At 39.6% G+C, this 13,271-nt stretch overlaps 1 protein-coding gene and 1 long non-coding RNA gene across 5 annotated transcripts in view; one reads left to right on the top strand and one right to left on the bottom strand.

The window, feature by feature from the left end:
* The window catches only part of RAB27A (RAB27A, member RAS oncogene family), a 33,124-nt gene that overhangs the window by 10,891 nt on the left and 8,962 nt on the right, over positions 1-13,271 (bottom strand). Inside the window, exon 2 of one of the 4 annotated variants that reach the window (XM_017827467.1) lies at positions 9,312-9,429. The exons of the other annotated variants lie outside the window; for them this stretch is intronic. The gene's annotated coding sequence lies outside the window, so the exon portion shown is untranslated. The remainder of the gene's footprint in view (positions 1-9,311; positions 9,430-13,271) is intronic. 4 annotated transcript variants of the gene reach the window in all.
* Positions 2,405-2,779, top strand: LOC108503496. Its single transcript, XR_001876849.1, has 2 exons — positions 2,405-2,559; positions 2,697-2,779. It is a non-coding gene; the product is annotated as an uncharacterized LOC108503496 (long non-coding RNA).

Here is a 13,271-nt window from a genome sequence, read left to right as displayed (position 1 = left end):
GGAGAGCAGGTAGAAGATTCAGAGAAAATTGATGGTACGATCAGAATTCATCAGGTCACCAAAAGAAAATCGTGCCCAAATTTTCCTCAAAAGACTAAGAACCCCTTGGTTAAAAAAAAAAAAAAATCACGAATGGACACAGTTTTAAGCTCCACATCAAGCCCTCCACAGTTTTGCCTGCTGTAAATCCCTCCTTAAATCCCATTCAGCTCTGGCTTTGCACTTTGCTTGGTATGCAGATGGACAAGAGCTATGAGCAAGTGCTGGAAAAACTCCACTTGCCTTTTCCATTGCTGACAGGACCCACACAGCTGTGCCTGTACAGCTGCTGCTCTGGAGCCTCCACATACACACACGTCCAGACCGTGGCTTATCAAGAAGGGACACTGAGCAGAGTAAGTGCTAGTCTTGTTCCTGGATTTCCTAGTCCAAGATACTCTCACACTGACAGGGATCAACGTTAACAGGTTCATATTTTTTCCTCCAGGGCACAAATATCACAACTCTACCGTGTGATAAAACATTCCGGACTATGGCAGTATTGCTCCTGTATGAATTAAGGAAATTGGCTTGGCATGCAGGATTTCCCCCATGCAGTATGGGAACAGGGAATATATGCTTCCTGAACTGGCCTTAACACAGAACATGCAAATCCTGTGCTGCTACTGAGCTGATGAAGAGAAGGAAAAAGGAAGAAGGCAAAAGAGATGAGTAAATTAAAACATAAGCAAAAGAAAAAAAAAAAGGCATTGAGCTGCAAATAGAAACATGTACACAGATACAGTGTATGTCCCTAACCAGACAGTCCTCAAGCACATTAATTTAAAGTAAGGTATACCACTTACCCCAAACTCTGCTATAGGAATAGTTAGCACACTGGAGCTATTACGTCCAGTAGGAGTATTTTTCTAGCACCACCTCTTGAGCACACAGCCAGGAGGCTTACGTGTCACCTGTTTGCACTGAGCTGACGGGTGCTCAGAGATAAGGAGGTGTGCCTCATGTCTCTGTGTCTAAGGAGGGTGCTGCCTGACAGCAGGGCTGGGAAGCAATTACACAGTTCACATGTCCCATTTATTCCTAGAGGCAAACAGCATTTCAAGAGAGATTTGTGCAGGGCCTACCCAGGAGCAGATCTGAAGTTTCTGCGAAACCACCCACACACCTTAATACAATTACACCGTTCCTAACAAGGGTCTTCATACAAAAATGCATTAATGCTGGATTATATGGATCACAGCTGCTCAGTTCCATTCACAGCTCTACATCCTTCATCTCAGGTGGGAGGAGGATACAGCAGTCTTTCATGTAAACTGCTGTTTCCTTGCTGTAGAGGCTGTAGAGGCTTGTGACTAGAGGGTTGACATGGGCATTGGGCAAATCCCACACAGACAGAAAAGGAAGATACTGCACATCTCTCAGTGGATATTGTGTAAATACAAGCATATGGCAATAATGCATTCAGACAGATTTGATCATTCTGCAAGTGCACATAAATTCATACTACAAAAATTTTTCACCCAGGCACTACACAACCTTAGAACAACTTCAACAGCTGTTTTATGTGTCACTTCATCTGTCACAGCAGAAGAACTGAGAAAGTGATCTGGACCTGTAAATTCACTAATCCTGTCACACCAGCACTCCCATGACACTCCAGCAAAGCAGTAACCACATTCTTGCCTAGCGTGGGTGAGCACAGAGAACGGCCTCACCCTGCTCTAAGGCTCCAGCAGCACCTTAATGCTTGAAGAACTGGTCAGCACCAGACACTTGCCAGCTCTATCGAAACAAGAGACAGAGTTAAATCATGTTCCTGCTTAGTCAACGCTTCATCAGAAGTGCCTTTTGTTAAAAGCTGCCAGATATGTACAAATGTAATATAAGCAAATGATGACAATAATTTTTATTAACTCAAGTAACTGCTCTGCTGGTGGAAGAGATTTAATAAATAAGCACTTCACTGAAATGTTCTGAGCTGCACTGGTTTTGTCTTCTTAGGAAAATATATGACCTGGCTTGCTTTAGTTTTGGCCAAAATGACACTTTCTGTGACTTCTGGGGCTTTTCTGTAACATAAATAACAAGAAGGAACATAGCCCTTCCTCTCACAAACGAGAGGAAGAGTTTCAGGTGCTCTAAGCATTCATCTTTTGGTTACTCTCAATTGCTTTACCTGACATTTTACTGTTACAATCATTTTAGTTTCACCTGTAGAGGAATTGCAGGATCAATGCCTAAAGATTGTCTCTTTCTCAGAAAGATCTAAGTAATTTTAAGGGTGCTCAAGGTACATACAGGAGTCTGCAAAAATAGGTACAAAAAAAAATAGGCTGTGAGGTTTTAGCCTCCAAATGCTGATGTCACTGTAACTCAGCAGAAGGTGCTCTATGACCATTTGTCAGCATCACTGCAACTGCAGCATTTTGCAGAGGCAAGAAGAACTGACAGGCACACAAAGCACTGTGAGAATGAGTTATAATGGGAGATGCCAGGCATAAAATCATGATCCTACCCAGAAAGAGGGCACAAAAGAGAAGCAACAGGTTTGCAAATGAGGTAAGAACCTTGCACAACAGGCCAGGCAAGGAAACAGCAGATTCTGGATTTTGTTTCCAGAAAACCAGGGGAAACTAGGAATGGAGAAGAAAGGAAATGAAAAAACATTTAGTTTTGCAACTGTATTTGCATTTCAGCATCACCAAACCAACAACAAGAAGGCTGGATTTCAAAGAATGGCTCAGTTACATAAAGGAATGAAAAGCAGCACGGAACTGGAGAAAAATGAAAAATAAACCCAGGAACGTTGCAGATGATAGTCCAACACTCCTCATACAGATCTCTGTGTGGTTTCAATTTCTCTGTAAAAAGCACAGCATCCTCTCTATTCCCTCATCAGTTTCTAACATTTTCATGCTTCATGGTAAGAAAATACTGCAGATAAACAAAGAGTTGCAATGGTATGTGATGGAAGCAGTTGAACTTTCTCAGAGGACCTGTACCCCTCCTGGGAACAAGAGCTTTTGCCTCATGAGTTACCTCTTTGCACTCTCATCAGAAGCTGCTTTCAAGTCAGAGCAGTGAAGCAAACATCTGTATAATGCAAATAAATTCCAGAATACACTGGGCAAAATAAAGCAAGAATTTTTAAATTTGTTTTAAACAGTTCCATACTACTTGCTCCATCTCAACCATTCAGTTCTTTCTCTAATGAATACATTAAGCCACGATGGCTTACAAGTTAACATGCCATGCTTTTCCACTGACTTTAAAACAGGAAATTCGGAGTGATGCCCAGCATCCTTCCTTAATGTGACAATTCCGACCACTTTGGGACCCACCTCCCTGCTTACTCACAGCCTAACCTTAACATTTGTAACATATCACTGCACTGCACCTGCTCTTGACAGTATCAAGGAATTATGAATGACAGTCCTACACTGATTTACAGTTTCCAACTCTTTGAGACAAAACAGGAGCCATGAGGATTTCACCCACAAAGCTGGAGAGAAATATCCAGGAGTTCGACCACCTACTCATTCAGCAACACTTTCAACTCCAGAAGGGTCAGAAAAAAGAGTAAACTTCTATTTCTGCCCTCAGAAATAGCCACTGAAGGATAAAGGGGAAGATAATATGGATTACATAGTATCATAGAATTGAGTCTTTCTTTTAAGGAATGATTTAGTTTTCCAGGAGGTAAAAACCTCCAGCAGACAGCTAGACTAAACGAACACATGAAAAAGCAGAATAAGAGGAATAAAAAGAAAAAGGTTAAAAATGTAAAAACTGAAAAAGGAAGCAGTTTCATATGTGCAGGTAGAATATGAATGAAGCAGCATCTCAAGGTAAACGTGCAGATACTCCTGCTAAAATAAGTATATTTTATGCTCTGCCTAGATGGGTGATTCAGTAGGCTGCAACACCTATTTGTGAGGCCAGATTCCTCATTTAAGCCCATTAAAGCACACATTGTAAATAGCCAGAAGAAAATATTTACAGCTTCTTTAAGAAAAATAACATAAATATTTCTCCTTCAGAACAGGAAAGTTCTCAGTTACCTTCCACCTCATCTCATAGACCAGATACCTGGAACACAAAAAATAATTCTTCAAGAGGTCACACTGACAAGCTTACAAAGGATACAAGACACAAGCTACATTAGAGGGACATAATCTGGCAAAAATAAATTATCATGATTAGGTCAATTAAAAGTCAGTGGAGGAGGTCAGACAACAGACAACCTGAAGATACCTCCTAGTGATTGTTAGGAAGTGAAGCCCACACGATACAAATGGGGCTATAAAACTGCATCATTCATCTAATATGATGTGGGTGAGCTTACAAAGGGGTGAGGCGGGAAAGAATTTCAATGCAGAATTTAATCCACCTTTTCATCCCTCGGATTGGGAAATACCAGCTTCTTTTGTTTTTCATAGGAGGTAAATTCTTTTCCTTGCTAACCCTGGTTTTTGACTGGAAGATACAACAAAACTTTCTCTTTTTTTTGGCAGCTGCTATCATTCTTTAGCATTATTGCTTTTCTGGAATATTGTGGTCTTTCCTAACTATAACATAACTAGTCACAGTATAGAGGATTTCTTACATTTGGTTTTTGCTATTTATTTCTCAGCAAGTTAAATGTTTTCTCATTACTTAGATGACCAAAGATTTTTAGGTCCCTCAGAAGTTATTCTGAAAACAGCTGACCACAAGGCCTTTTAGAGAAGGACTGATGTGTCAGATCACACTTCCAACAACCAGTGAAAACATCCTGTTCCCCAGAAAACTTACTGATCATCAAAAGTTACTGACTGAACAACTAATCCATATCCATTTCTAATGAGTGGAAAAAGTCTATAGTCTATAGATATCAGGCATGACTTTAGGAATAATAAAAAGTTATTTGTGCAAATATTTAATCAGAGGGGTTTCTTAAATGGATCTAGCCAAAAGGACAAAATAAGTTTGTAGTTATCTTTGGGAAAGAAAGGGATACTGTCAGTTAAGAAAAACTCTGTCCAGCAACTGGAAAAGGTTATTCCTTCTACTCTGTAATTTCCAATCCAGTGTCACAGGAGAGTCAGAGATGCTAAGCAGGGAAGTGGTACACATGGACAGAGAGGGAAGGATGTATCCTATCCAGACAGATAAAACTGAGGGTCACAGCTAGCATTCACTTCTCCCAAACTTTTAAAAACCACCTTGCAGGTGCCAAGCTCACTGGGCCTACCCCACATCATGCTGCCGTGTGGGGACAGTCAGGGCACTGCAGGCTGGCAGCATGACACTTCAAAGAATTTGAGAGATGGGTGTCAGTTGTGAATAATCTGCCCCTAAGAGGTCTCAAAAAGAAACTGAGCCTTTGATTTCAGAGTCTGTAATAGCTACAGTCTGAGAGAGAGATTTTCAGCCAGTATTGGGCAGGATTTTTTAGTGAACATGTCTGGAAATCATAAGCATTTGTGACACTTCCATGTTTCATAAATGCTATGGAAAGGTTAGAAATAACTTGCTGACAATACTCTGGGCATAACTGAACTTGTCATTACATAATAAAACACCACTTCTGCCTGAAATAGGCGGTATTTAATAGGCCACAACCTGTTCTATTCAGGAAGTTACTAATGTGTGACAGCAAAACAGAAATCTTCACAGAAATCTTCAGCTGTGACAGCAAGACAGCCATTTCAAGCATGCCTGTGGCTCAGAAGTGTCACTTGAACTCTTCCAACAAAGCAAAGCCGAAACTACAGGTTTTGGGTGGGTTTCTTTCAAGAATTGAAAACCAACCCTCTACTTTCACCAAATCTTCTCTTGAACAGCTCCAGAACTGCAGTAGGTATTAACACTGCCCAAGCTTTCTACTGAGGTCCTGCAGTTTGCCAAAATACCCAGACAGTGCTTTGGCAAAAGGTTTGCTTCAAATCATTTCCTAGCACAGTTTCTTTTCTAGAGCCTCAGGGAGGGCATAATTCAAACGAAGCACCGATTAAGCAGGCTGAACTGCACAACACAAAGCTTCCATTCAAAAAAGGCTGCTGTTTTTCAACCTGAGTTGCCAACACTATTTATCTCACTGCTCTGATCAGAATCCCATATTAAAGCATGAATTATAGCTAAATCCTGATATACAGCAAAGACTGCTCAGATAAACAGCACAGCAAACTAGAATTTCTTATACTCATTCTTGTCATGTATGAGCCCTGCAAGGAAAGCAAAAAGCAGCACAAAGTGTAATGCCACAGTTTGCCCATACTATTCCTTTTAGTTATTTACAGATGCAGGGAGGGTCCCAAGATGGCTGTAGAGTAACAGCCCTGGCTGTAACCTGGCAGCTGTTGCCAGCTTTTCCTGCTGTAGATGCCTTCCTAAATTCTTTCATAACATTTCCTGCAGACATAGCACAGTTTCACTTTAACTGACCTGCAAGTAACAGGCAATTTCCTACCTCTCCCCTCAGAAGTCTTCAATTAAAATTCAGAATGGTTCTGCTATAGCTAATAAATGGCTTAGCAGCAGCAGGATTACAGAACAACCACCTCTATGACCCAAGTTCCAGAAAAAAATATATAAAGTTACGCAAAGAAAATAAATTGCCAGTCAGACTGCTCTAACTGATCCAAGCAGAGCACATTCCCTGTAGAAAACTGTGTCAAGGAAAGGCGTGTGTAGTTATCACACCACAGTGGATACAGACTGTGCTGTCTTGGCTTAACTCCAAATATAAACACTGAATACTTATGAAGAATCCAAAAATCTCATGCAAACTGGCAAACCAACTTCATATAACAGTTTGCAATTTTTTACATTCTACATTATGACTGAGAAAGGCATCAACCCTCTGAAATGAAGAATGGGACATAAAGGGTAAGCAGATATGAAAGAACCTATTCATCTATGCACAAGTCACAAGAAACAGGGAGTATGTAATGATATTGTCCCACAAGAGTTTCTATTTGAAGAGACTCAATAAAGTAGGTGCTGCTGTTTCATCTTCTATTAAAAGACTAGGTTTGGCTTGCAGCATTTGGTTTGATTTTAAATCAATGCATCTGATTTACTATAGAAGGAACTAAGAATCCAGTAATGAGATTCCAGTAAAAGCAAATTAAGTATGAGAAGAAAGAAAATCTCAGTTTGCATAGTGGAGCTATGATAACATACCCCAACCCACTCACTCTCAGAGGATTCCCTCCTCACCAAGATCCCAGCTTGCTTCTATCAACAGCTGTATCACAGTGTATCAAAACCGATTTTTTTTTAAAGACATTTTATCCCTATCACACAATGTTTAAACAAAATTCAGAAGCAGGAGCTATACTATTTCCTAGTTATGAAGTAAAACACTTTAGACCAAATAAAAGTTACTCCTTTTTCTCCTTCCCATTGTCTAAAGCTTATTTCTCTCATTGTACTAGGATACATGGCAGATCCTTTTCAATTAACTGCTTTCAAGATTTTTTGAGTTCATTGTTTTAAGTTTTGTACAGTTTCAGAATTTTTGTGGGTTTGTCTTTTTTCTAAAGGCAAAAAAAATTACAATTTCTCTTTAATGCCATTGTTAGTGACACGTTGGAAGAACTCCAGCTGAAGTAGATTCCCAGTTTGTTTTTACCAGGCTCAATTTCTAAGGATATTTTAAGATAGTGCTGTAAATAAAAGACATGCTGGAAATATGCAAATATACTGAAATCCCATGGCAGTATGGTGAGGGAAAGGGTGGTAGAATATTGTTTTGCTCTGTACAACAGTATCTCAACATTATCAATATTTAATTCTCAAGCAACTTAGGTTATTAGAAATCACTACCTAAATGTGCTAGAAATTAGTTTCTGTAACACACATTCAAAATGCACATGTAATGCAATAATTGAAAGCTTTATATAACAATAAATTACATTGAAGCAGCTATGACAACCAATCCATCCAGCATAGCACAGAAAAAAACAAAAACACTAAGCCAAGCATCAATGTTCACAAAAATCCTTTTCCCCAGTTATTTTATATAATCTTTTCATACATTGGGGATGACCATAAAGAAACAGCAGCAACACATATCTATTTAACTACATTTATGTATTTCTCACTTCTTTTCCATACACAAAAGTCAACCAGTGATGATCAGGACTAGAAAACTCATCTTAAGATAATCTATGGTAGACATCAATTAAAACCCTGGCAAAGCCTTGTGACCTTCCCACAGAAGTTTCTGTTCTCTGAACAACTCCTTCTTGGTTATTTACAGTCTACAAAGACTGGAGTTTTGGTCCATGATTAGAAAAATGCTGGCAAACACATGAGCCAGAAAGGATGCCTGATTACAAATTCATGCTTGGGGTGACAAGGAATGACTTAGTCAGATGGGTATGTACATTTTGAGTTTCTTCCAGAGGAGATACAAAACACAGTAATAACATCCCACCCTCATACTGTTTTTACCATAATTAATTTTAAGATTCAATTCATTACTATATGATTGAACATGGAATGTGAACTAGATGAGCTCTCATGGTTCCTTGCTGTTCAATTTCTTTTGCTAATTAAAAATAACAGACTGTGCAACACACCACTTTTATTCCTTTTATCATCCATTTAGTATACATGAGAACAAACATCTTGGTGCACAACCCAGTTAAAAAACCCACGATTCTAAAGGACTGTTTTATTGAGTATAATTTATCTTTAAATGCTGATGGGAACACAGCAAGAAATAGAGCGGGAAAAAAATTCAAGAACTACAACATTGAAAAATACTGCGTTACTTTGTTCAGTATTATGAATGTTACTTGCACAGCACACTTTACTATCAGAGGTCTAATTCCACCTTCTAACTGCAGAACAAGTTTGACTTAACACAGAACAAAATGTAGTTTGATGACTTGGGACCAGAATGGGCACTTTATGGCTACTCAATCTAGATACTGGTCACTTGTAATGACTGCAGTCATTTAATTTCATTAATAAACTTACCCTGGTTTGTCTTTAAATTTGATTGATTTTTTTGTGAAAAGCAGTTACTAAATCCATACCAAAAAAAGCTGCAGTTTTGTCATTTAAACCCAAAGCCTATGTATTCCATAAGCCAGTGTCCTCCCCAGCCATAAGTTTACTTTTCCCTCTAGAACATGATGATGCAGCAATGCTGAACTGTCTCTCAAAATCAATGTAGTCCAGGCAGTTTGTTAAAGTACAGTGACATTGTTTCAAAGATCTTAATGGAGGAATAGCTGGCACACAACAGTCAGCTCAAGGAAAACAATGCAATAACTCTTACGAAAATGAATAAAAAAGAGAAAGTGGTTACATACCTATACTTAACAGCTGTGAACAGATCTGTAGTTTTCCAAGAGTGTTTCAGTGACAAGTTTCCTGACACAGCTCAGATGTCTCGAATACCATAGTCATGCAAAAAGAGCCATTTCTCATCTACAGGTAGTATCAGCAGAGAAAGAAAACAAAACCAAAACAGTGTAGTTCAGACTAGTAGCTCTAACATTTGCACGGATGTAGGAAGCTGCCAGCCCCACACAAGCACCCTCCCCACCTAATTACATTCAGCTGCTTGTCATGTGGTCTTGCTGACCGATCAAGTGATCTCTTTTCCTCCTTTTAAAACCAAGCAACGTAGCTAACTAGATCTCCCTAAACCAGGTAATACACATCGAACTTCTGCACAAACTACTGACCTTCTTCTTTCTTGTTGTAAGGAGAGGAAGTTGCAGTGTGTAATTGCAACTTTTTCTAAGTTTTCTATAAAAAAAAAATAAAGTAAAATACAGCAAACGCAGTAGTCTACTATAATGAAACACAGTGAACACTGAAAGTTTCCCAAACTGGTTTTTTATCAGCCTGGTTTTATTTTACACCTTTACAGATAGCAGGAAAATTAGTGATAACAAAATTGGCATGGGCACCAGAGTGAGACCGTGTGAGAGGGAGCTGGAAGGATTTGAGAGGGCAGTGGCAGCAGGACTACAGGGCTTTGTAGGCCTCCATGTCCAGTCCTTTCTGCTGAACCACTCTGGATGGCAACAAGTTCCAACTAAAGACCAGAGTGATGATGTTGCCAGAAACTTTCTGGACCATTGCAGCTAAACAGGCAAGCTTCCTGTCCCTGCACAATCCTAAGAGACACATGCAGACGTTTTAGACATTTAAATAAATTTAAGAAAATAAAGTTATTGTTTTATATGTAAACCAACTCTTTCTCAACAGCAAATCTGTTAACACAGGCCCCCAACAGGCAGGACTCACACATCTGGCCCCTTTACAACACTGGTGGCTGCACCAAAGCACTCGCTGGATGGGGGGCCCTGTGCTGGGTCCAAGGGATGAGAGAGGACCTGCACAGCCACCTGCAGTCACCACAAGGCCTTGTCCCCCCTCACAGACACCCTGGACACTGCAGGCACTCACAGCAGAGGATTGAAAGGTGCAAACAAAGCGAGTTTTGCACTCACCATGTAAGATTTAGCAGACAAGCCTGTACAGATGAGTCACCTTGCACAGCCCTTTCTCGTCTCAGTTTCTTTTCTCACGGTGCTTCAAGAGCAGCAAAGTAAGGAAATCAGGAAGGTTTCTAAGACTACTCTCCAGTCTTATAATTTAAGAAGTGCCACAGACAGCCTGCTACATTTAACATATCCTTAATGCATTCATCTACCAGTAACAAAGACAACTCCACAAGCTCCTTCATTCACTTGTTTCAATGCTCAACTATCTCGCCTCCTTTCATGTGAATCAAAGCAATTTTTTCTTGTCTTTTCCCTGGTGAACATCTCAGTTCTGTCACACAGAGCTGGAACACTTTTTCATGCCCTGCCTTAGTATTTTTCCAGAATTAACTAAAATTGATTTCTTTGACATTTAGTTACAGGTTGTAATTTTAAAAAGTCTAACCATCCTTGGCTCAATTCAATCTTCTATAAATTTCACCAGTTTTAGAAGAACATAGAAGTGCCTTTTCTTGCTTCCACATACAGTAAGAAAAAAAATTGTGTTCAATTTTCAGCAACGTGCATATTTTTAAGCTTTAACTGCTTCCCTGATCAATACCAGCACATTTGCTTAACTGTGAAGAAATATTCAGACCACAAGCACCCTAGAATTTCTGCTAACTGCTCCAGAGTGCAGAAGGAGGAACAGGATAAGAAGTGTTGACAGACAAAGCAATAACTCTTCTGCCATGTTGCAAACAGCCCTGGGGGGTGACTACATATACTGTCTGTCTGGAAGTCTCAACCAGCAATGTAAATGCAGTTCAAACTCTTCCCCATGGAAAGATTTTTGCCATCTTTAATGGGAAAGCAGTTCATAAATCATAATTCATATAGTTCATAATCCCCAGATTTCAGATTTTTAAGGATGAAATGAGGCTGTTCAACTTTCCTCTTACCAACTTGGTGTAAAGAATATCAACTAATTTTCCCTTTCCCCTTCCAAGCAAGGGCTTTTTCCAAAACAGTAAGACTATGCTAGAAAAGTACAGCTGAAATAAATCTTCTCTTTTGAGGGTGAAGTTACACTGATTTCAAACTGCAGAGTTACTACCAAAACACAGGGCCTCGGTTTATAACCTGGGAGGACATCAGTGCTGGGTTACATATAGTCTCTGTTTACAAACTAACACTTTTGCAGCTTCTCAGCAAATGCTGCGGGAGCAGCTGAGCCAACCCTGCAGCGGTGGCAGGAAGCACACCCAAACCTACAGCAGCTGGAACAGGAACCACTGCAGCCAGCCCAAGGTGAGCCTTCCCCTCACTGCTCCCCGAACCTTAGGGGGGTTAGAAGACCTTGGACATCTTCTTCATTTATGCTGGGGATCAAAATTACACCAGTAAAGTCCTGAAATTGTGAAATGTATTTTAAAGCCACAGCTCTACAAAGGAACAGCCACCTATTTAGTTATTAAATCTTCCCAACGGTTTTACAAGCAAGTTTTATGAACAGGTTGTATGAACAAGGTGATCTGAATGCATGGAATTTATGGTCTACTTGTAAAAATTTTCTATGCTATACAAGCCTAGGAATTTAGGAGGAAATTTGAGGAGTTAAACACAATGAACAGTGTGGAGTATTCTTCGTTACAAGCATCAGAATATTTGCCTTCATACATTCCATGCTCCTGAGAAAAACTGCAGGTGTCCAAACTATCCTGTAGCAGGTGTTTCCTCTAGAAAATGCTGGATTGTTACCTGTCTGCAGAAATTAAGAGATCTGCCACTGGAGAAAGAAATAGGGGCAGAATTGGATCTATTAATAGCCCATTTCAAATAATACTACAGAACACATCTCTGTTTTCAAAGCCAAAAGCTGTGCCTAACATCAATGCCAAGTGCCTCTGCTCTCCCCACTCCCCAGTTACCCAACTCTGGTGGAGGTCTCCTCTTCAGCACTCTGACCAGGTAATGGTTTTTTCCAACACACACTAAAAACTCACTATGCTTTTACCAACATCCATAGTTTTCACATGTGCATTCTTTAGATGAGCTGCAAGTCTATGGAATGAAAACCAATCAAAAGGCAGCAAAGGGTAATTTTATTTGTTGGCATCCACAAATCTGATCTGTGACACAAAACCTCTACTGGCAATCGAAGAGGAAACTTTAAAAATGCAAGAGGGGGGAAAAACAGCCACTGGGACACATATGACAGCAAACTTCAAGAACAGCCAGAGCACAGAAAAATACCCTACAAAATACAAAAAGAAGCAATGAGAAAAAAGTAAATAGGAAAAATATGAATGTATTAATTGGTACAGGCAGACTCCTACAACTGTAAAACAGAATTATAGTTGTTCCCTTGAAGTTTGCTACGTACTGCTACAGGAGTCTATAAATACAGTAACAAGTCCATACCTCAAGACCTGAAAGACTAAAAAGATCCTAAAGGAGGAGACAAAATCCTCTACATGGAATTTTTCTTATGCTTTCCCCTCACCAATATCCTTCCAGGAAAAAAAAAAAAAACAACGAAAAGACAACCCACACTCAGAAGATCAACTTTCACACCAGAACTGTAATAGCTGATCTTTGCTAGAACCAAACCATGAAATATCCCTTCAGTGATTAAAATGAAAGGTCAGACAGGCCTTCCTGCTACCCGAAAGGCACATCTGCTAAATATTTAGTAATACTATAGATTAAAATAAAGTTTCCACATTTTGTTCTTTCAGCTGTAAGCCAATCTAGGCAATTTCTAGTAATGGTGACAGAGCTTTCTTTTAGCATTTCAAGAGATAAACCATTGGTCCATAAGATGCTAAAACA

Source organism: Lepidothrix coronata, unplaced genomic scaffold (assembly GCF_001604755.1).
Source record: "Lepidothrix coronata isolate B3197 unplaced genomic scaffold, Lepidothrix_coronata-1.0 Scaffold140, whole genome shotgun sequence".
Taxonomy (NCBI): domain Eukaryota; kingdom Metazoa; phylum Chordata; class Aves; order Passeriformes; family Pipridae; genus Lepidothrix; species Lepidothrix coronata.
Note: the sequence above shows the minus strand (reverse complement) of the source record. Positions and strands in the feature narration are given on the sequence as shown.